The sequence below is a fragment of the Rhineura floridana genome, chromosome 14 (assembly GCF_030035675.1).
Source record: "Rhineura floridana isolate rRhiFlo1 chromosome 14, rRhiFlo1.hap2, whole genome shotgun sequence".
NCBI classification, from domain to species: Eukaryota; Metazoa; Chordata; class Lepidosauria; order Squamata; family Rhineuridae; genus Rhineura; species Rhineura floridana.
Genome location: NC_084493.1, coordinates 4,925,557 through 4,949,560, shown reverse-complemented (window position 1 = coordinate 4,949,560; position 24,004 = coordinate 4,925,557). Strand labels below are relative to the sequence as shown.

The window sequence follows — 24,004 nt, the reverse complement described above, 5'->3', positions numbered from 1 at the left end:
GAAAGGTGAATTCTCCCCTATCTAATGCCCTCCTCATATCATCAACCAGAGCGACCAATGCTGTTTCAGTTCCATGTCCAGTCCTGAAACCCGATTGGTATGGATCCAAATAATCCGTTTCATCCAAGTGTGTCGACAACTGATTAGCCACCACTCGCTCAATGATCTTGCCCAGGAATGGTAGGTTCGAAATTGGGCGAAAGTTATTCAAAACTTGGGGATCCAAGGAGGACTTCTTTAAGATGGGCTTTACAATTGCCTCCTTGAGTGCTAATGGCATTACACCCTCCTCCAAGGATGCATTGACCACCGCCTTAATCCCCTCGCCCAATTTCTCTTTGCAGCTCACAAGGAGCCACGATGGGCAAGGATCAGTTAGACAGGTGGTAGGCTTCACAGTCGAGAGCACCTTGTCCATATCCTCAGAAGGAAGAGGTCGAAACCAATCCCATTTGACCGGATTGCAACTGGCCAACTCTGTTTCATTTACTGTGTCCACGGCGTACGGAATTGAGCTCCGTAAATGTTCGATTTTGTCGGCAAAGTGCTTTGCTAATTTGTCACAGGAGGCCTTAGACTGTTCCAAGGGTTCCTGAGCAACTGGACCGACCAGGCTTCGGACCACTTGGAACAACCTCCTGGGACAGCACTCTGCGGACGCAATAGAGGCAGCAAAGAACCTCTTCTTTTCTGCCTTTATTGCCACTTGGTAGGCAGTTACTGCTGCTCTAACCTGTGTCCGGACATCTTCGGAACGGGACTTCCGCTACCGGCGTTCTGCTTGGGCCCTGAGGTCTACAAAAGAGGCCTTTATCATTGCAACAAGCTTAACCTGTTCAGTGGCGGCTCAAGAGGTTTTCTCTGTAGTGGCATCCCAGGCATGGAGTTCCACACACACACAGGAGGCGTGTACAGCACCTTCATTGTGGGTGTTGTGACACCATTTGAAAACACGTCTGTTCACCTTGGCCGTTGGGGAAAACTGAAAACTGCTTGGGTGAGCCCAGCTAAAGGTCACTGCAGTTTGCTGTTTGTCGTATGGCTTGTTTGAACTGTACACTGCATTAATTGTTTGTAGAGTTATTTTATTTGTAGAGTCATTCATTTATATGCCGCTTAATTGCCAGAGCTGTAACTTCTAAGCAGTTTTACTATTGGTTGTATTGGCGCTTTAGCATGGCGAACAGCAAACCAGCCTGAGATCCTGCTGGATGAAAGGCAGTGTGGAAAATAAAGCAATTTTTTTTAAAAATACTTTGTTGGCTCAGAGTTGCTGCTTAATAACAGTTTATCAGGAAATTCAATTCAGAACTACACTGGCATGGAACAAGGACTCTGAAGAAGGAATGGGAGGAAAGAACTATAAAATAAAAATATCATCAGTTAGGCTTCGTCTAAATCCAAACTCTTAGTGCTTCGAGTTCCAGACCTCTAAACTCCACTGTTTGGGATTCCAACCAGAGACCTCTCCTGTAAAGTCAACTCTGGCTAACTCCTCTGAGGGACTAACAAACCAAAGGAACAGCCTCTCTCTAAGGCAAATCCAGGGTGGGGATGCGGGGGTAATGTAAGATACAGTGTTCCACGTCCACCACCACATCTGAGGAACACATGCACTCCATCGATTAGCTAAAGCAGACGTGGGGACGTCCCTCCAGAGGATATTGAACTAGAAATCCCATCATCCCTAGGCTGATGGATGGGATTTCTAGACCAAAAACCTCTGGGCTGATGGGAGTTGGAACCTAATAACATCTGGAGGGACACAGAGCCTAAAGCCTGATCTAAAGGGACATTTAGAACATCGACAGAAATAGTCGTCATTATCTCAACCTGCAAACACTTTAAGGAAGGGAAGACTCGAGTAAAAATAGAAACACAGCCGATGATCAGGAGACTGGAAACAAATCCCTATGAGGAGACTGAAGAGAACTGGACATGTTTAGCCTTGAGAAGAGAAGACTGAGGGGAGATATGATTGCACTTTTCAAGTGCTTGAAAGGTTGTCACACAGAGGGGGGCCAGGATCTCTTCTCAATCATCCCAGAGTGTAGGACATGGAATAATTGCGCTCAAGTTGCAGAAGCCGGATTTCGGCTGAACATCAGGAAAAACTTCCTAATTGTTAGAGCAGTACGACAATGGGACCAATGACCTAGGGAGGTGGTGGGCTCTCCAACACTGGAGGCCTTCAAGAGGCCGCTGGGCAGCCATCTGTTGGGTATGCTTTAAGTTGTATTCCTGCATTGAGCAGGGGGTTGGACTCAATGCCCTTATAGGCCCCTTCTGACTCTACTATTCTATGATTCTATGGCAAGGTGCACCGTCAGCCACTCATTCCCAAACTGTGCAACTGGACACATGAACTCACTGAAAGCTTCTGCAAGGCTGGTCACAGAGGAGGCCGCCTGCTGCTTTCTGTGACAGTCACTGTTCTGACCAGGTCTCCCTTCCCATAAGCCTCATTCTGCAGAGTCTCCACATTAGGTGTGATCAGCCACTCACTCAAGTACACAGAGATCCAACACAGTTAGAGGTGGAGGAGGTCCACTGAACTCCTGTGCTATGTTTGCCTCCTTACAGTCAGAGGGGATACACTCAGATCAGAGCCTCGTGCAGGAGTCTTACCTGAAAATGCTGGGGATTGAACCTGAGATCTGCATGCAAACCTGGGATGAGGTCTCTCCTTAAAAGGCTTTTTGAAAGAGGAAGGTCTTCAGCAGGTGCCAAAAAGATAACAGAGATGGCACCTGTCTGATATTTAAGGGGAGGGAATTCCTAAGAGTAGGTGCCACTACAATAAAGGTCCGCTTCCTATGTTGTGCAAATGGACCTCCTGATAAGATGGTATCTGCAGGAGGCCCTCACCTGCAGAGCGCAGTGATCGACTGAGTATATAAAGGTTAAAACAATCTTTCAGGTATCCTGGTTCCAAGCTGTATAGGGCTTTGTACACCAAAACCAGAAGCTTGAACTTGGCCTGGCAGATGATGGGTAGTCAGTGCAATTCTTTCAGCAGTGGGGTGACATGTTGGCGATAACCTGCCCCAGTGAGGAGTCTCGCCGCCACATTTTGCACCAGCTGCAGATTCCGGACCAACCTCAAGGGCAGCCCCACATAGAGCGCATTACAGTAATCCAGCCTGGAGGTTACCAGTACATGGTCAACAGTGGTCAGGCTATCCCTGTCCAGGAATAGCCGCAGCTGTCTTAATCTTATAGTTGAGAATATAAATACATTTATCAATTTATTTCAGAAAAAAGAGTGAACCCTCTGCTATCTGAAGACGTGTCATGCCAAGTTTGTCACGGCAATTATGTTCCATTTTTCCGATTTACCTTCACACAAATTATTTGTTAGGCTTTGCTTTTGCTCTTTAAGCAATATTTCAAACAGGAAAGCCATTTCCTTTTAATATCCAGTCACTGTGGAAAAACAACACCTCCCTTGTTTAGCCACCCTGCAGCCATGAGCTGGGAAGGCGGAGGCATTTACAGCATCCTGGGGGGAAAAACATGCTAAGATGCCACTGTAAACTTAACAACTAAAAATATTTTCACACTTTCCTCTCTTGTCAACAAAAGTGGAAAGGCAAAACTATTTCTTGAAAAAGATGAGTGGTTTTTATATTATATATAAAATAGCATCTCTCATTTGGGTAAATGGGCTGCCTGTCAATCTCATTCTGTTGCAGGTAATAGCCTAAGAAACGTGCATATATATCCACTCAGCCGCTTCAATCTGAGGAACTGCCACATGTTCCGCACTTATCAGAAAGCTTTCTTTTAGCGTGGCACCATGCATACTTTGGAACTGCCTGCCTCTTGACATCAGGCAGGCACCTTCGCTGTGTTCTTTTCAGTGCCTGTTTAAAACATTTTTGTTCAAACAAGCCTATCCAGACACATAGATGCCGATGTGTTTTAACCTCTTTTCAGTTTAATGCTGTTTTGTCTTTTAAAGTTTTCTTAGAATCACTGTTTTTAACTGTTTTTCCATTAATCTTAATTAATAGTAACCTTCTAAACCACTTGCAGGTTTTCTTACAATCAAGCGGTATCTACATTTTGTTAAATAAAAATAAACACACCTAGTTCAAACAATGCATTATCAGGGGAGTTCAGTGGCAGAACGCATGCTTTGAATACAGGCGGTCCCAGGTTCAATCCACAGCATCTCCAATTAAAAAGGTTTTGAACAGCAAAGCTAACATAGAACTATTGTTATTCAGAATAGCACAGGAGGTCCCAAACTGTAGTCCATGGACCGCCAGTGGTCCATGGGCTTCATTCAGGTGACCTGCGGCTGCGCCTGTAAAAAACACTCACAATTTGAATTCTACGGAATTCAAGTTGTAACACCATAAAATACAATATAAAACATAAAAGAAGCAATACAAAAACAGTTGATACAGCCCCTAGCACAGCACATTATAATTGCTACAACAAGCAGAAAAAACATTAATTGGCCCATCGAGACCTTCAGCAATTTTCAAGCGGTCCGTTGGGGGGGAAACGTTTGGGAACCGCCGGAATAGACGATGTTGACCTAGATGCACCAGGTTATTCCATCCTTTGTTAGCTAGAGGCACCTCTGTACTATCTCAACATCCTGTTAGAAGCTGTTAAAAAAACTCCTAAAAACATCCCATCTTCGTCATCCCCCCAAATCATGCAGACGATGTATACATCTCACAATGGCAACCTACTTCTCACTGAAATTCCAAAACTGTTCCTGGACTGTACCACTTCAGACTGCAAGGGGAGGTGGAAATCCCACAAATGAATACACCTTAAACATACTTTTAATCTTGGCACTCACAACAGATAGCCCAACATCATCAACAACCGCCACCCAGCAAACAGCAAAAGAGCACACCAAAGAAATAGCTAGGGTGGAACCCTTCATTCCGACATCTAGTTTTCAATGTACAGGATTTATTTATTTTCAAAAAAAATGAGAAGCCATCGTTCACGTGAGTCCCCACCTGCAGAATGACTCGGTACAGTCCAGGCCACCTCAGGAAAAATGAGGCTGCCATCTTCAAAGTCACATACAAAGCACATTGCAGCCAATCAAGAGATAGCAGAAGCAGAGCATATTGCATTAAAGATAAAGGTGTCCCCGCACTTATAGTGTGAGTCGTTTCCGACTCTTAGGGTGACGTCTTGCGACGTTTACTAGGCAGACCGTATATATGGAGTGAGATTGCCAGTTCCGTCCCCGGCCTTTCTTTACCCCCCAGCATATAATGGGTACTCATTTTACCGACCATGGATGGATGGAAGGCTGAGTGGACCTCGACCCCTTTCTTCCGTTGGAATCGAACTCCGGCCGTGAGCAGAGCTTCGGCTGCGTTACCACCGCTTACCACTCTGTGCCACGGAGGATCTTTCCATATTGCATTACTTGTATCCAATTACAGGAGCCCTAAATTTGATAATGTTGGCAACATTGTGTTTATTTTATGCCCCTTTTATGCATCACCCTTCAGCTCACTGCTTCCCAGGAAATTTCACAACTAGAGTGGAAAAAAACAAAAACCAGAATAAAGACAGGCAAGGAAATGATCAGCAGTTAAAAAGCAGACGAAAGAGTGGCCTGGTCCCTAATCACAAAGAAATTGCAGGCAAAGAGATAATAGATGTATGCTCTCCAAATAGCATGATCAAAGGGAACCAAACACAAATCCTGGTTTATGCCACAGCTGGGATCCACTCCTCCAAGCTCTGTCCGTATTTAACAGGGGGCAGTTCTTGGTGTTAGAGTGAGTGAGTGAGTGTGTATTGCAGCAGAGGGCTGAAATAACTGGTCTGTTAAGACTGGTAGTTGAAAGAATTTTTAAAAATTAAAAAATTATTACTACAAAGAGGTAAAATCACACATGCTGAAACAGCCATGCGACCTGTGCTCAGGGAGCTATTACTAACTGAGAACAAAAACAGGAAGAGATAGGAAGAAGGGGAGGAGCAAAGCCTGCAAAAACAACAAACACTTTTGAGGAGGAATCAGCAGAGGGAAGAATAGATTGTTTTTCTATTTATACCCCAGCCCAACTAGTTCAGGTCACTTGTAACATACATTGGTGCTTTCTTCCCATCACCTGGAAGACCATGGTCCCAGTTTTGTCTCCCGGGGAACATTTCAGAAGCACTTTTGGTGATCAGCAGGTGGCTGGAATTCTACATCAATTTGTTTTTCAGTTACTACCACCACCAAGCACACTGGACTACACCAAGGGACATTTTTTAATGAGGGAGAAAAAGAATTCTCTCCACACTATTCCAGATAAGGAGAGGGACAAGCTCAAGGCAACTGGGCCATAGCTCAGTAGTCGAGCATCTGCCTTGCATGCAGCAGGTCCCAGGTTCAGTCCTTGGCATTCCCAGGAAGGGGTGGGAGAGATCTCAGCCTGAAACCCTGGAGAAGGTACTGCTAGTCAATCAGTGCAGACCAGGGGTTCGCAAACTGTGGTCCATGGACCACCAATGGTCCACAACCTTCACTCATGTGGTCCACGGTATGTCTGTGGATTTGTGGTGGAAGAGGGTAGATGGCACATGCATTGCATTAAATATCCATCTTGATTTTAATTGTGTTTTAATTGCTTCTTTTATTTCTTGTACTGCATTACCATTTGAATTCTTTGGAATGACAATGGCTGCAACAGAGAGAAAAATTAAGTTGCCCACCAAGACCCTCAGCTATTTTCAAGTGGTGGAGGGGGGTTGGGAACCCCTGGCGTGAATCACACAGGGCAAGATGAACATTAGTTGACGCAGTATAAGGCAGCTATTAGCAAGTTGCTACCTGAACTTCCGAAAACCAATGGAATGGCAGTAAAAGGAATCCCATTATTACCCACCCAATTCCTGGGGGCAGGTGTCTGAAAGAATCATTCTTGAAATTACTGCTGCTTGCAGCCCTTGGCTGCACCCTTTGGTTGCGGTAAAGGACAACAGCAGGCTGCCACACGCTCCAAGGTGTTCTCAGTACACTTCAGTGTTCTTCTCCTTTTGCCAAACATCGAGATGGGGTGGGGAAATCTTGCTTCCTCTTGCTAATTTTTAATTGTGCAGCGTTGTGAGATTTCCAGTCATTCTTAAAGCACGGATCCTTATGCAACCGATTCTGCGTCACGCTGGCTGTCAAGGTCTCCAGGACAGGGCCTGCAAGGAAACTCCTTGCCTGAGGCTGGAAGGCAGGGAGAGGCAGCTTATACACAAATGTGAGCCACCCTTACAGGGCAATAGCTTTACTTTCCTCCGTTAAGCATCAATTTAGAAAATCAATAAGGGGATTTCATCAGGTATTATTAGGGGAAGGGCTGTGGCTCTGCAGTTGAGCACATGCTTTGCACGCATGAAGTCCAAGGTTCAGTCTCCAGAATCTCCAGCTAGACTTGGGAAAAGGCCCCTGTTTGAAAACCTGGAGAGCTGCTACCAGTCAGTGTTGGCAATACTGAGCTAGATGGACCAGTGGTCTGATTCAGTATAAAGCACCTTCCTATGTTTTTAGGGCATGCTGGTTTGCATGCAGAAGGTCCTAGGGTCAATCTCCAGCATCTCCAGGTAGGGCTGGGAGAGACCTCTGCCTAAAACCCTGCCAGTCAGTGTTGGCAATACTGAGACAGATAGATCAATGGTCCAACTTAGGATAAGGCAGATATCCTCTGTTCCTGCACAATGAACATGGACCGGGGGGGAGGGGGGGAACAGAGACAACTAATGGGTGTTTTTTTATAAAACCACAAGAAAGCTTCTGGTCAGCTTGAAGACAACAGGGCCATGTGGGAAGATGCCCTTATTAGCCTCCCTATGGGATAGCCTCTTTGTGGCCTTAAACGCAAGACTGATCTGTCTCCTCACTTGGCCAACAAATCACTTAAGTCAAGGTGGAGGGGATCCTCAGGAGTTAAGAGTCCAGTGCATTGCAAGAAAATATTATGCTGATGGGAGTCCAGGCTGTTCCCTCGGAGGAAGTCAAGCAAATACATTTGGCTAAGCATGTAAATGCACCAGCTGCACCTGCCTATAAATCTCCACATTCTGTTTGCTTACACACTCCAAGCAAGGCTGATCGGGACTGTTAACCATCCGTCTCTCTAAGCAGGCAAACATTTGCAGTTCCTGGAGCTGCCCAGCATTTAGAAGGCTTCTTCTGCTTGACAGCATGAAAAAAAACCGACATCTGATGGGAGGGGGAGATTATGACTCTGTTTATTTATTTATCCCTTTATCTATCTGTCCAATTCAGTTTCTCATTTTTCCAACCCTACGTTCAGTTCTCCACATTTCCACAGCAGTTTGCGATTTAAAAGAAACGCACGAGTCCTCAAGAAAATTCATCAGCATTTGAGTGCATGCTTCTCCTAATATATACACAGTTAAATGTAATTTTGCCCAATGCACAAATTTTTGCAAAGCAATTTCCCCCCAGTATAATGCATTTTTGTTAGTGGGCAGCAGCAAAACTAAGTTCACCCAGCCCCTAAATGCTTTAATCTTCTTGTGTGGGATTGAAGTTTTTTCACACCTTACTCACACACATACCACAAGGAGCTACAACAACCGATCAAGCCCTTTAAAAAGTTCTGCAAATGATGTGCATGTTTGCGTAGGCTTAGGCTACCAATTAGTTTCCAGCCTCAGCTGAAAGTGCTACAGCCATGAACAGTTTGGGACAAGATGTGAAGGACCTCCTACACGTATATGAAACCACCCAGATCATAAGAGGAGTTACAATTCCTTGAATGGTTTAACTATCAGTCCTTTTTCCAGGAATCTCCAGGAACTGCAGGTCTGCAAGGGGAACTGGCGTCTCCTAACACCTCTCAGCACCCTTCATAAACTACACTTCCCAGGATTCTTTGGGGAAAGCCATGACTGTTTAAAGCAGAATAATGGTGGAATACATGTACAGTGTGAATGCAGCCCCTGTCTCAACTCTCCCACCGAGCACATGCAGTCTTGTTAAAGTGACATCCACGAGGGGAGTTACACATTCACACGTGGGCTAACACAATCCTGCCCCCTCCACATGCAAGGGCTCTCCCTTCCCTTTCATATCTGCATGGTTTTGCCAGCCAGGGTCTCTCTAAGCCACAGCTTGCAACAATGGTTTAATGTGTCTTTGCAAAGTGTTATGTGGAACAAACCACGGTTTACAAATGCACCAATATATCAGTAACACTGCACCATAATTAGCTCTGAAAACAAAAGAAAAACAGAGGCGTGATCGACGTGTGCAGGTGGGACCTGGAAAGAGGAGAGTGCATGAGTCTGTAGGGCACTCCCTATCTCCTCACCATGGCTAGGGGATCAGACAGCATTATATTCCCACCAGTCAATACAATCAAAGCTAACAAACATACAAAGCCATAAGTACCTCCAGGTAATCAAGAGGTTTAAATCTAGTAGGTTATGAAATTAACTTAACCAGCCAAATCAAACAACCGTTTGTTTCAGGTGGAATTTCTCAGCTCGCCTTTCAAATCCAAACACCATCCCACTGAACATGTAGAGATTTTCAATACTAGGAGGCTTTAAATATTTGGCAGCCCTCAGGAGCTCTAAATCTCAACTGGTGAGTCACTCCCAATCTAAAGTGCCTCTCCCATGGGCACCATTGTCCACAGCTATCAAGGATTTTTCTTTAAGGTTTTTATTTTAAGAGAATAAAAACGGGGAGAGAGAAGTTGACCAGCTGCAGAGAAAGACAGAACTCCTTTACTTCCAACCATTGTGAAGAGGGAATTTCAGAGGGTGCAGCTTCTCTCTTCTTTTCGAGCAAGCTGAGCCCATCAAAATTCTCTTTCTCATGGAAGGTGCAGGGGTCCAGCCATCCTTTGCCTTTGGTCACCCTGAAGAGAGCAGGAAAAAGATCAGAGGGTTTGTTTTTCTGGTTGGGGGGGGTTACGCAGGGGAAGGAGGTTAAAAGGGTGTTTCAGATTGGGACATGTGAGGCATGAAAAAGATGGAGATTTAAGAGGATTAAGGGCCCAAAGACAATGCCAGGAGATTTAATTTCACCAGCTGTGTTACATTTCACCTTTCTTTTTGGAACCCAGCTTCAACCAGGATGTTGGCAAAGCGGTTGCCCAACTGAGCTGAAAGACTGCCCACCAGACAAAAATAAAAAAATGAAGAGTTTGCTTTCACAAAATCTAGAGGCAGCTCTCTTCGGAAGAGAAGGGAACCAAAATCATAAACGAGAAACCATGTTCTAGGTGGGACTTTCTCAGCCAGGGGTGAACAAATGCCCTTAAGGCATCAGGGTAACATGAAGGTGAACCACCATTTTAAACTTGAAAACAAGAGGTAAATATCAGCACATTCAGAGGAACCCCCCAAAAGTTGCAGAAATACAAACTCCAAAGGAAGCACAAAACCTTCATCCTGCACTTGCACGCAATCGATCCTTCAGTGTGGCAGAGGGAACTGTTTGCCCATGAATATGAGGCAGATACTGTTTTTGGCACCTGCTAAAAGCTTTTTTGTTGTTGTTTATTTAAAGTGAGCCTACCTAGATGTGCAAATTTAATGTGTATTTTAACATGTAATTTAATTTTATAATGTTTGTTTTTAAAATCGCCTAACTTGTTCTTAACATCTGATCTTATTGGATTTACCTGTTATGTAAACCACTCAGAGGTGTTGTTGATTAAGTAGTATACAGTTTAATAATATACAAATAAATAAAAGCTCAGGCCAGTGCTCAATAACTATGAAACGTTGAGTCTTAATTGAAAAAGAAATGGAAAAAACCTGGGGGGCGTGGAGAACAGTTGGTTGAACCCTGAACAGGACAGGGTTGATCAGCGGCAAAGATGCTCTGCAACATTATGTTGCAGCTCCTACTTGTTCTACTCAATTTCTCAGCAAGCAGATTGGCTTTCACTGTTTCATACCTATAAGGGCAACCACACTGGGTGACTGAAAGAGAAGCATGTGGCCCATACTAAAAAAAATTATCTTTCTATTACTGAATACACTAAACTACCAGTAGCTCTCCATAGGTTATTGGACTCCAACTCTAATCATCCCTGACCATTGACCCTGCTGGTTGCGACTGATAAGAGTTGCAGGCCAGCAACATATGGAAAGCCACAGGTTTCCTGTTGTGGCCAAGCCTCCCCCCCCAAAAAAGTTTCAGGCTTGTGGGAATTAACTCAGGAAGCAAAGCCCCGGCTGTCCCCAATTGTCACTCATATACGCTCTCAAACAATCCCATCGCACCACAGCAGGCCCTCTCTGGTCATGTAGCTTAATTAATACATACTGCAATCACATCACCAATACATCATTTAACGTCTGCATTACATTTATTTTTTTATTTTCTCCAGAAGATTAAATTGCTCACAAACACCTCTGGCCCCAGTCTTGCAACTTGGAACATTAAAAAATTGCCACAAAGAGATCAGAACTATCACATTCGTCCTTAGCAGAAGACTTCATCCCTTATGACTGAAAGAACCACAGGAACCACACTATTCATATTCCCCCATCCCTCTACAATCGTAAACTCAAAATGAATCAAGACTCCTCCAAATGAGGTTTTGGCCTTTATACATAAGCATGAAACAACCAAGACTGCAGGCATTTTGAACAAATGCCTCCCCAGCCCCGGTAACTGTGCCTTTAGACAGTCAACCTGCAACAATCATTAGGTGTTAATGTTCCCATGCCCTTGCATCATTTCAGCTTATGGTTTCTGCAGATCTGCTGCTATGGAATATTTAAGAACAAGCTGGGAAGGTGGTTTCAGTAAACTGACAGTCCCACAAAGGACACAATGCAAATTAGCAGGTATGTGTAATTTTTTAAAAAAAAAAACTGTTTAACTGTTGCCTAACCAAAACCATTTAGAAGGTGAAACCTTTCCTAGCATGGAGATAAACTAATGAGGGAAAGTTTCACCTGCCAAATTTCTATTTCTCAGACTACTATTATAAGCACAGGAGCCAGGCTGGTAAAAGAATGTGGCAATCCTGTTTGTCATCTGGTTTTGGATCAAGATATTATAAATGCTGCCTTCCCCTGCACGAACCTGACCAACCATTGCATGTATCATCAGAGACCTTGCTCTGGGTCTCACTCCCATCAAAAGAATGACTGGCTGGGACATGGCACAGGGCCTTTTCAGGCGCAGCACCCAAGCTATGAAACTACTTCCCCAGAGAGGTTCATTCCGCAACTCTCTTCAGTGCAGGGATTGGGAACCTTTTTCAGCCCAAGGCCCACATTCCCTTCTCGGCAGCCTTCAGGTGGCCACATGCCAGTAGTGGGCACGGCCAGAGGCAAAAGTAGGCAGAGCGATGAATGTCAATTTTACCCTTGTACAGTAGGCTAGCTCCTACGCACACTTGCACCCCACTCTCTATCCTCTACCCAGGCAAGCAAGAAGCACTGTCAGAATCCAAAGACACATTCCAGCCAAGCAAAAATACTTCGAGGTGTGAAGCTGGGCCACTCGGGGTGGCTTCAGGAGAGTTCTGAGGGCCAGACAGAAAAAGCTGGGGGGCCACATTCAGCTTTTGACCCCAAGACCCCTCATCTCTGCATTAGTGGATTTTAGATGAGCTGTGAAAGTACTTTTTTTTAATTTCGCCAAATGTTTGATTTGATTTGAGTCTTTCTCCACTGTTTCATTTTGTTTTATCACGTTCTGTTTTAAAGCTCTCTTCTTTCATATGACAAAAATATGTTCCGCTCTCCTCACGTGTCCCCATGGGGGCCCTTTCTGGGCTGAAAAGCAGAGGGCAAGTCTTGTTTAAAAAATAAAATTTTAAAAAATGAGAAAACTGCTGCTCTAAGCCTACATGCGTATATTTCCATGTCAAAATGCTGGACCATCTATAGAGATGCTCTCACAGTAAACGGCAGAGGCTGTGAACCCAGTGATTAGCCTCCGGCTCTCCGCTTACGTGTTCCCGCACCAATAAATCTGTCAGCCCAGCAAGCCGGTTGTTTAAAAAGGGAGAGGCCAGATGGGGCTTCTTGTCACGCTGTCAGTCTCTCACGCAGCAACGTCAGGAGCATGACAAAGTCCTTGAGCTCTCCAGATCGCTCTGAAGGAAGAAGTGGGCCACACGTTTTGCAGAGCCCCCACTCACCAAGTCAGTGCTCACATTACAGACAGGGAAGAGGCTGTTGCCCCCATCTCTTAACTACTGTTGTTTGTGTGTAAATAGGGATCCACAATTTAGCTAAGGATTTGGGGACTCGGGTGGGTGGGCGTTTGGGCTTTCATTAAGCTCCACTACCTTTCCCACATCATTTGAGCACTTTCGCCTGGCCCTCTCCGCATCTCCACCCAATACTACTGCCATGCAGATCACCAGAGTTGCAAACAGACCAGAACAGCCTGGCATGCTCCTAACAATAATGGCGACCCTATGAATATTTATTTATTTATTTATTTATTTATTTATCGTACTTGTATACCGCCCCATAGCTGAAGCTCTCTGGGCGGTTTACAGTAACTAAAAACAAATACAATTTAAAATACATCTTTTTAAAAAACAATTTAAAACACAATTTTAAAATTTAAAACAATATAAAACACATGCTGAAATGCCTGGGAGAAGAGGAAAGTCTTGACCTGGCGCTGAAAAGATAACAGTGTTGGTGCCAGGCGCACCTCGTCACAGAGATCATTCCATACTTTGGGGGCCACCACTGAGAAGGCCCTCTCCCTTGTTGCCACCCTCCGAGCTTCCCTTGGAGTAGGCACCCGGAGGAGGGCCTTTGATCTTGAACATAGTGTACGGGTGGGTGCGTATTGGGAGAGGCGTTCCATCAGGTATTGTGGTCCCAAGCCATGTAAGCCTTTATAGGTCAAAACCAGCACCTTGAATAGGGTTTTCATGGTAAGAGGTATACAGTGGGGGTTTACCATTGCCCCCCTCTGAGGCTGAGAGGCAGTGGCTGGCCCAAGGTCACCCAGCGAGCTTCATGGTTATGTGGGGATTCGAACCCTGGTCTCTCAGGTTGTAGTCCAACATTCTAAGCACTGTACCAAAAATGTGTTTATTAGGAGAAATTCACACTAAAATGCTGATCTATTTTCATGAGCATTTTTTAAAAAATCACTCATTACTGCAGAAATGTGGGGAACTGGATTTAAGACTGGAAATATAAGAATCTGAGAGAACCAAAATTGCCAGATCTTTCCAATCCTGGTTAAAACAGAGCTACGGAAATCAGCAGACCGCCAAAGCTTTACACAGCGTGTTGATAAGCATTTATCTGCCTATCGAGCTGTGGTTAAAACAGCCCAGGAGCCATTTCAAAAGTTTACTCAGAAAATTAAGTCCCACTAGAGACTGCCGGCCCTACCATTAGACAGAGCGACACAGCCACCTCAAAGCAGGTGATCTGGGAAATCTTGAAAGAACAGCCATTTGTTTGAAAGTTCTTTAAGTTAGTGCTGATCTATTTGCATTGCCAAGGAGTGGGGAGGAGGCGCGTGTGGGATATTTCTGCCCCGGGAGCCAAAGTAATGACAGGCCTTTGGTATTTTGTAGCTTGATGGGAGGGCGGGATTTCCTATACTCATTTACCTGAGTGTGTAAGCACATCTAAGGTGCATGGCTCCCCCCAAATAATCCTGGGAACTGTAGTCCACCCATCACAGAGCTACCATTCCCAGCACCCTGAACAAACTATAATTCCCAGGATTCTTTGGGGGAAGGTATGTGCTTTAAATTAAGGTATGTGGTGTACACAGCCTAGGTCCCACTGAACTCAATGCAGCTTAGATTTAAGTAGACATGTATAAAATTGTGCATTCTCTCTCTCCCTTTCCATTAGATTTGCTTAGAGCACCTTCTCCATCCTGGTGCACTCCAGAACTCATTGGGACTCCAATTCCCATCATCCCTGACCACTGGCCACACCAGCCGGGGTTGAGTTGTGTCCAGCAACATTTGGGGGGGGCACCAGGTTGGGAATGAGTGGCTTAAAGGAGCCCACTCGACCCTATACACGTTCGCAAAAAGGAACAGTGCAATCCTAGCCGTGCCTGCTCCAAAGTAATCCCATTGAATACAGTGGGGTTTAACCCCAGGTCAGTGGGGTTCAGATTGCACCCCAAATCCTGCAGAATGGACGCTATAGGATGGACCTCCAAGGAAGCGCACGAGATTTCAGCTCAGGAGTGAGCCGCAGCTCCCTTTTTGTGCGGGGGGGCGGTCAGTCCCAGGAAGTTGGAAAGGGCATTTCTCCGGGAGGAAAGCAGCTGTCCAAACCCACAACAGACCACAATTAGTCTCCAGAACAGGGCAGCGCATCATCTTGGCGCGCCTCCCCCCCCCAGAAGGGGTGGGGAACCTCTGGCCCTCCAGATGTTGCTGGACTCCAACACCAACACCTCTAACCATTGGCGATGCTGGCTGGGGCCGATGGGAGACCACCAGCATCTGGCAGGCCACAGCTCCTCTAGCAGTGCCCCCAGAGGCGCCTACCCTTTGAGGGCTCCGGTTCCCCTCCCGGGGAAGCTCCGCGGTCCGGGCCCACTTTCTCCGTCCTCAACTTTCCCGAGCGCTAAAATTCCGGGAGGGGGGAGAGGGCGCTTCCAAAACTCCCGTCCCTCCACCCGCGTCGATCCAGTTCTCTAAGGGGGCTCTTCTCCGCCTCCCCCTCTCCAAAAGTCTTTGCCCCCCCCTCCCCTTCTACGGCGTCCGTCCCCAGCAAGTGCCTCCTTCCCAGGGATAAGGACCATCCACGCGCCCTCCTACATCTCCCTCCCCCCCGGGATGCGCTCCTGGAAGGTGCGCCCCGGCGAGCGCAGCGCACCTCGAAACTTACCTGCCCGGTGCCGCCAGCCCCGTGCGCCGCTCCTCCATGGCGGGGGGGATCGCTTCCTCGCCCCAGCTCGCTCCCGCGACTCGCCCCCGCCTCTGACACTCCGGGGGAGGAGCCGAGCTGAGCCGGCCCAACCAACGCTGAAGAGGAGCCCGAAGGTGGTGCAATCGGAGCTCAGATTCCGACCGGCTTTCCCTTGACCCCCCCCCCCTTGGAGAGATGAGGGGCGTCCGGGAAAAGGCGAGTCCCGCGGGCGAATCGGGTGGCGAGGAACGAGTTAAACGTCAAGAGGCTTTTTTAAGAAAGAAACCTTCGCAGCTAAGGTTGGTATTGGAGCCCCAACAACCCGCCCCCTTTAAAACACTCTCTGTAAAGACATCGAAAACAGAATAAAGGGAATCTGGGCATGTGCAGAGTGACCTTCTCTGACCCACTGAGCAACTGCAGCTGGTCCCTAGGCCAGGGGTAGCCAGCCGGCTATTCTCCAATTTTTTTTTGCTTGATTTCATTTTGGAACAGACCGGTAGGTAGGCGGGCTGCCCCCCTAAAAAATTTCTGCCCTCCATTTTTTTCCCAAAAAAACTAAAAAAATTATTACAGATTTTTTCTCCACCCCTGACTTTTTGGATGCTCCCCCAGACTTTTAGGCTGCCTATGGACCTGTTTAGGAATCACTTCCAATAAAGTAAAAACATCGACAATAAAAACAATCGGAAGCAATTCCATATGTGGAAACCATTCTATCTGTACAATAAAATAAAATAAAATCCATCTATAAATTTAAAAGAATTACAAATCCAGCAGAGATACACACACTGGGGTCAAGATCTCCACTTTAAAAGGACATCCAGCTCCCATCAGCCTTTGACCACTAGACACACTGGCTAATGGGGCTGACGGAAGTTGAAGGGTGCCATGCTGTCTGCATTTGCTCTCTAAGCACTTAGGAACAAGGAGTGGAGCTTCCTTCCAGGGGGCAGAAGGTAGGGCTCCCTCCCATGCTGACCGAAGCCCCACAACTTGGCACCTTTCCAAGCAAGCACCAGCATCGGTCATAAGACCTCTCCAGATGGGTGTTTTGTTTTGTTTTGCAGGTGTTCAGCAACATGTCATTGATGCAATAACTGTGCATTAGTGGCGGAGTTATACTGGACCGTCCACACATCATTCCGCTTTATCCATTGCTCTGCAACACTTCCCAAGTATTACCACATTATTGCCCTCTAGAGGGTCAGTCTTGCACTACCGTTTTAGCCAAATCATTACCTCCTCATAACCTAGTAAAAATTGTAGCTAAGAGAATCAGGCCACCTCTATTTCCCACCAACAAGTGGACCACTGGTTTGGGGTGCCACCGGACGGGTGTTTATTGTTTGATTGATGCTCCTCATGCATGCAAGTTTTTCACAGTACCCACAGACTCAGTTGTCAGTAAAACACCATTTAATAGAGATCTACACTTTCTACAGAAAATCCGTTTTTTTAAAAAAAAAAAAACCATATTGCCAACAAATTACTTGTGATAGTTCCATTTACAAAACTATTTTTCATTTATTACTACATTTCTATTACACTTTTCCTCCAATAATAATAATAATAATAATAATAATAATAATAATAAATTTAATTTCTTCGTCGCCTATCTGGCCAATGGCCACTCTAGGCGACTTACAAAATTATTAAAATACAATTAATAAAATACAGTAATACAATAAAAACAATAGATCTGCAACAACAATATTAAAACTGGGTAGGAGGCATTACAATTATATCGAATTAACCCTCCCCGGATACCTCAAGGTAGCATCAAAATTCCCAAACCCCGCCCCCGCCCCCAATTTTATCCTCCCATCAGCCCCAGGAAGTGTAGGCAGAAACAAAGTGACTACTCCAGGGTCACCCAGTGAACTTCATGGCTGAGTGAGGATTTGACCCTGGTCTCCGATTTCCTAGTGGCTAGGACCTATTCTGATACTCCAGCTGCTAAGTAATACTCCGACCAGTACACAACACTGTCATCCTAGTCCGACACTCTAACCTAGGGGTAGCCACCATGGTGCCCTCCAGATGTTCTCAAACGACAACATCCATCTTCCTTGATCACTAGCTGCGCTGTTAGAGTCTAGCAAAATCTGGAGGGCACCGCTGTGGAACCACTACAGTGTGGGCTGGTGGCTCTTTGTCGGTGGGGCTTTTAGCACCTTGGACAGGTCCTTGAAAGTTCAGACTAAAACCCGGAGTGGATTTTGATACCCAGGAGGAGAACCGGAGCCCACAGCTGGGGAAGCTGTGGCCTGCCAGATGCTGTTGGTCTCCCATCGTCCCCTGCCAGCATCACCAATGGTTAGAGGAGGTGGGGTTGGAGTCCAGCAGACTGGGACCTGGGAGACCAGGGTTCAAATCCCTACTCAGCCATGAAGCTCACTGGGTGACCTTGGGCCAGTTACTGTCTCTAAGCCTAAGCTACCTCACAGGTTTGTTGTGGGGATAAAATCAGGAGGGGGAGAGCCATGTCTGAATGCCACCTTGAGCTCCCTGGAGGAAAGGTGAGTAGTAGTAGTAGTAGTAGTAGTAGTAGTAATGATGATGTTGATGATGATGATGGAGCCAATAGCCACCTCTGCACTGTATTAAGTCCTCATTTGGAAGCCTTCTCATTAATGGGAATTTCTTCTACAGATACAGGCATAGGATTGTGTGACATGTGTGCTTCAGTCACTCTGCAACGTGAGCGCTTTCAGCTCCTTCTTCTTTTCTGGTAAACAAACTTTTCCTTTCAGCTGTGAGTACATTAGAAAGGCTGCACTTCCTTTTCCTCCCTGGCCCCCACCCCCAAAATAAATTCCTCCTGCCTTTGCTTGCTTTTTTCTAACACATCCTCGTTGTTGGGTAGCCAAATAAACCTCCTACCCAATGCAAACATCACTTAAGTTATAAAACTTTGTGTCTGCCGGACTTTGGGCATGTTTTTGTCTTGGTAATATATATCTCTTGGCTCTGGGTCGCATGGTCTGGAAGAGGGTGTATGAAAAACCATAGAACAGATTGTGTTCCCAAGAAGGCCAATCCAATTCTCTACACCAGGGGCAGGAAGGCTTAGGCCTGGGAGTGGGTGGGTCAAATAAGGCCCTCCTGAACTCTAGCTGGCCTCCAGGCCTGTCCCCAGGGCACATACCTCCCCCACCCTGCTTTGCACCCAAAGTGACCTTGGGCTGTGGCAGTGCCTCTTACTCCTCAGATGGAGAATAGAGAGGAGGGGTACAGAAATTGGGGAAGGGCCGTTGCTCAGTGGTAGAGCATCTACCTTGCATGCAAAAGGTTCCAAGTTCAATCCCTGGCATCTCCAGGTAGGGTTAGGGGAGATCTCTGCCTGAAACCCTGGGGAGCTGCTTCCAGTCAGTGCCGACAGTACTGAGCTAGATGGACCAAGAGTCTGACTCCATATAAGGCAGCTTTCTATGTCTCTATGAAATTACCTACCATACAAAGGTAAAGTTTACATCTATTGCTGTGTCCACGTTTGCCTCTGGCCCTCCGCACTACTTCCTGTGGCCCTTGGAAGGTTGCCCAGAAACGAAAGTAGCATTTGGTCTGAAAAAAGGGTCCCCATCCATGCTGCACACATACGCAGTCACCCACCTGCCAACAGTTTTTAAAAAGAAACTATGGGTTGTCACCAGCTAAGGCCTTCTCAGAGTAGACTCATTGAAATTGATGAACCTATGTTAGTCACATCTATTAACTTCAGTGGGTCTACTCTGAATAGGGCTAGCATCGAATGCCACCCTCTGTTTACAAAATGAGTTAGGAACAATGATTCAAGTCACTTTCAGACAACCCTATCATTGAGCATTCATTCCATTTGTTTGTGGGCAGGTTGTGTGACATCACATCAAGCAGTTTACCCCACATTTTCTAGCGCTTTTTCCTTAATTGAAAAACTCATGTTTTCTTTAAAAGCGGGTTTTCCGCACAAGAGTGCCAAATTCACTTTTATAGCCCAACCCGAATTTGTCAGTAGGCAATTGAACCCCATCCTGCAAAATAGCAAGAAGCTGGAATTGCCCTAAGAAATGTAGCCTTTGGTCAACAGATGGAGAATCAGGTGAAAAGTTTATCTGCAGTGCTAAACCAAATTACCTGGGAGTAAAGGCCGGGAACGGAACTGGCAATCCCACCCCATATATATGGTCTGCCTAGTAAACGTCGCAAGACGTCACCCTAAGAGTCGGAAACGACTCGCACTACAAGTGCGAGGACACCTTTACCTTTTAAGCTCCGCTGAACAGAATAGGTTGTAGCCAACTCAATAGTACTTGGGGTGGACCCATTTAAATTAATAGAGCTAAATGAATCCTGTCCATTAACTTCAGTGGGTTCGCTCTGAGTAAGGCCCCATCTTCATTCATTCATTCATTCATTGGCGATCACTCGTGGCCAAGTAGGATTGTCTTCCAGGGTAAGGTCTTTAACAGCGGGTCCGTAAATGACTGTGGAGGCCAATTCTGCATCCACACAGGGTCCCACAGGGTCCCACAGTGAGGACATAAGTTTCCAGATGGAAGATGGTCACGATGGGGATTTGCTTGACGTGTCTTCCGCTTAGCCTGCTTGTCCCTTTCGCCCTGTACTTGTGCTTCTTCAACCTCCATAGCACCTTTGATAATGGCCGACCTCCAATTGGGACGCTCATGGGCCAAGGTTTCCCAGTTCTCAATGCTTATGTTACATTTTTTAGATTAGCTTTGAGAACATCTTTAAACCTTACATTCAAAGGAGTACCATAGCACTTTAAACCGTCATGGCTTCCCCCAAAGAATCCTGGGAACTGTACAGTGCTAAGGTTGCTGAGTGGCATTAGGAGACCCCCCCATTCCCCTCACAGAGCCACAGAGTGGTTTAACCCCTCTTCCTAGGGAAGTCTGGAAACGAGCTCTGTGAGGGGGATAGGGGTCTCCATACACTCTCAGCACCCTTCACAGACTAAAGTTCCCCGGATTCTTTGTGGGGAAGCCATGACGGTTTAAAATGGTATGATACTGCTTTAATATGTAGTGCAGATGGGACCTCAGACTCACCCTGGATACAACCCTGTAAGCTCATATGTGCAAGACTGCAGCGTTAGTTGATTTACCCATATGGGTGGGGAGGGTTGCTTTGAAACACGGAGGAAGATCCTGTTTAACTATCATGGCAGAGCACAACTAGGTTTTGCAAGGAAGCGTGTGCCATTACATGACTCTGCTTGGCCACTTGCCCCGCTGTTTGGGTATGATTATAAAGGCTGCTTCTGGCTGGAAACAGGAAAAGGGTCTTCTTCTCTGAATCGTTCTGGGCCAAGCTGTGCTTGATTAAAAGGAACAGCCTGCCTTTCTCAAACCTCTTCCCGTTCCCTGGATTTGCTCTGGGTCTTTGACACTCACAGCCAACAACTGCCAACTTTGAGACAACGTTATTGCTAACCTGACTGGCACATATCGTATTCCCTCCCAACCGCTGCTTTTCTGGCTCCCTGTTTGATGGCTTTTAAGAAGATAAAAACCAAATTCTGCACCAACAAAAAGAGGATCCTAGAACCTTTACAAGTTATGTAAGGTGAGGAGATTGGCAAGATTCTTCTTCTTTTGCATAATTCATTCAAGCTATGCTAATCACAGAGAGTAACAAGCAGCAATACAGGAGGGTGTGCCCCCCAGCCGCTGGGAACTTTTATCCAGCAACCTCTTTGGCTTTGGAGATTCCAGTGAGCATTGTACAAACACACACACAGAATTTCTCTGTTTTCCCAATCTTAAATTGAATTCTCTACATTTCCATAATCAGTTTCTGATTTTTTTTGAGTCCTTGTGAAAATTCATCAGCATTTTAATGCTAATTTTTCCTAATATACACATTGTTGCAAAGTATATTATCCATAATGTTCATATTTTTCCTAATTTAAATAAGCATGTTCTTGTTTTCACTCGTGTGCACAGTTTAGCTTAGCATATGCATTTTTTACACATGAGAATTTCGAAGGATGGCTGTGCTTTGCTTTGCATAGGGTTTTGGAAAGTATGAATTATTATGGAGATTTACCTCTAAATACAAACTGAATTCAGCTTCTCCCCCATCCCTGTTTCTGAGCATATCTTAATGAGGACCAGAAACATCTTTAAAAATAAACGAGCTAAGATTCCCAGGAAGCTGATTCTGCACCCAGTACCCATGCAGCTTGTTTCCTGCACTTTCAGATCTATTTCGCATTACACATACAGTCACGTTCCAGCCTTGTCCTTGCATATAAAAAAAATGTAAATGTACTGCCTTCAAGTCGATTCCAACTTATGGTGACCCTATGAATAGGGTTTTCATGAGGCTGAGAGTCAGTGACTGGCCCAAGGTCATTCAGTGAGCTTCATGGCTGTGTGGGGATTCGAATCCTGGTCTCCCAGGTCTTAGTCCAACACCTTGACCACTACACCACATATAGGCCTGAATATATATGTCCAGGGTTAAGGTGGTCCTGGACACAAGCCAATCCGATACATCTCTGCACCGTCCGGGCCCATTCTGGTGGACTTCTGTCACTTCCAGCGGCAGTTACTTACATGCCATTGACTCCCAAAGCAATGGCCTCTGGGTGCAGCTCACCTGTTTGTGCTGCACCATCATTCGTGACACCGTGCAACGTGTGCTTCTGGGCTAAACCAAACAGGGGGCAAAAAAACCACTTTCTGCCTGGCTGGAAATGCAATCGGAGGACAGCAGTACACAAATATGGAACAATTCTGCACCTGCTGAAGAAAGAGGTGTGGAACAAATGGCCTTTTCTTTACATTTTTTTGCCCCTGTAAAAGCGTTTGTGTTCTCATGTTTGCCAAAGGCAGCTTCTCCAGAAGGATACTGCAGGATGCAGGGAACATGTGACTGCTTTTCATAACTTCTGTTGATCAAGGCTGTGATTACACAGATTAGATCAGATAACAAAGATTGGCCTTTATGACAGGAAGCCTCAGCCAAGTAAGAGAATTACGGGCTTCATTCTGGAGAAATCCCTGTAACATACCTCTCTCTCCTTCATAGGAACCTGCCTTATACTACTGGACCATCTAGCAGAGTATGTTCTACACTGACTGGCAGCTCTCCAGAATTTCAAGCAAGGGATATTTCCAGCCATACCTGGAGCTGTTGGGAATTCAACCTGGCTCTTTCCATCCCAGCTGTGCTATTGATCACAGGCTGTCACTGTTTTCTGGATCCTTGCCAATGCCAATCACTGTTTAGCCTTTTCACAAGCAATTGGGGGTTCTTCTAGCATTAAAAATGTTTTCATCCCACTTTTCAGGTGGTTTTTTTTTTAAAAAAAAAGATCTCCCCAAGTGGCTTACAAATGTCAGAAGACAGTCTCTATCCTCAATCTTACAATCTAAATAACATTGTGCAAGGTCCCATCTGCACTATCCATTTAAAATAGTATCATACCACTTTAAAGAGCCATGGGTTTCCCCAGTGGACCCTGGGAATTGTAGTTTGTGAAGGGTGCTGAGAGGTGTTAGGAGCCTCCCTATTCTCCTCACAGAGCTATGGTTCTCAGAAAGGTTTAAGGTATGTGCACTCAATGCGCACAGCATTCACTGCAACAGGCAAGGTAGGTGGGGCATGTGGGCAGGTGTCGTGGACGTGCACGGTCTGTATGGGGGGGCTGGGAGCTCCCTCTCTGTGATCCGCAGCGAAGTTGGGAGCCAACGCTGCCAAGGATCAGGGAACAGGAGAGCTACCCTCCCACCCTAAGGGGCCCTTCTGGGGCCCTTCTGGGCTGCAGGGGCCCTTGGCCAGGGCCCAACCTGGCTGCCCTCTGGCTCCAGCCCTGGCTGTTATGCTTGGCCTTGATACCTGCAGAGAGTCCTCACCAGCCAGTTGAGCCTTCCTCAGAATCTCTAGCAGCTGGCTTCAAGGCTTTTGGAGACATATCCTCTGTAACTCCCTCATTCCCTTCATCAGTGCTGGCAATTTCCTCCTCAATGCCAGTAACCCCTTCTTCATCCTCCCAACCTTGCCAGAGATTCTCCTTGGGGCCTGACCAAAACATTCTAAAAACCAGTGATCTTAGGGTTGCCAGAAACAGTGTTTTTCAACCATCAAAATGCATGGGTAAAGAGAAATTCCTCCTGAACATCAGTAATGGGGAAGACAGATGTACCTCACCAGGGAGGGC

At 46.0% G+C, this 24,004-nt stretch overlaps 1 protein-coding gene across 2 annotated transcripts in view; it reads right to left on the bottom strand.

Annotated features, from left to right (window-relative positions):
* MCTP2 (multiple C2 and transmembrane domain containing 2) overlaps positions 1-15,898 on the bottom strand; it is a 149,657-nt gene extending 133,759 nt beyond the window's left edge. For both annotated transcript variants that reach the window (XM_061595211.1, XM_061595212.1), the window contains exon 1: positions 15,811-15,898. The gene's annotated coding sequence lies outside the window, so the exon portion shown is untranslated. The remainder of the gene's footprint in view (positions 1-15,810) is intronic.
* Positions 15,899-24,004: the final 8,106 nt, after the last annotated feature.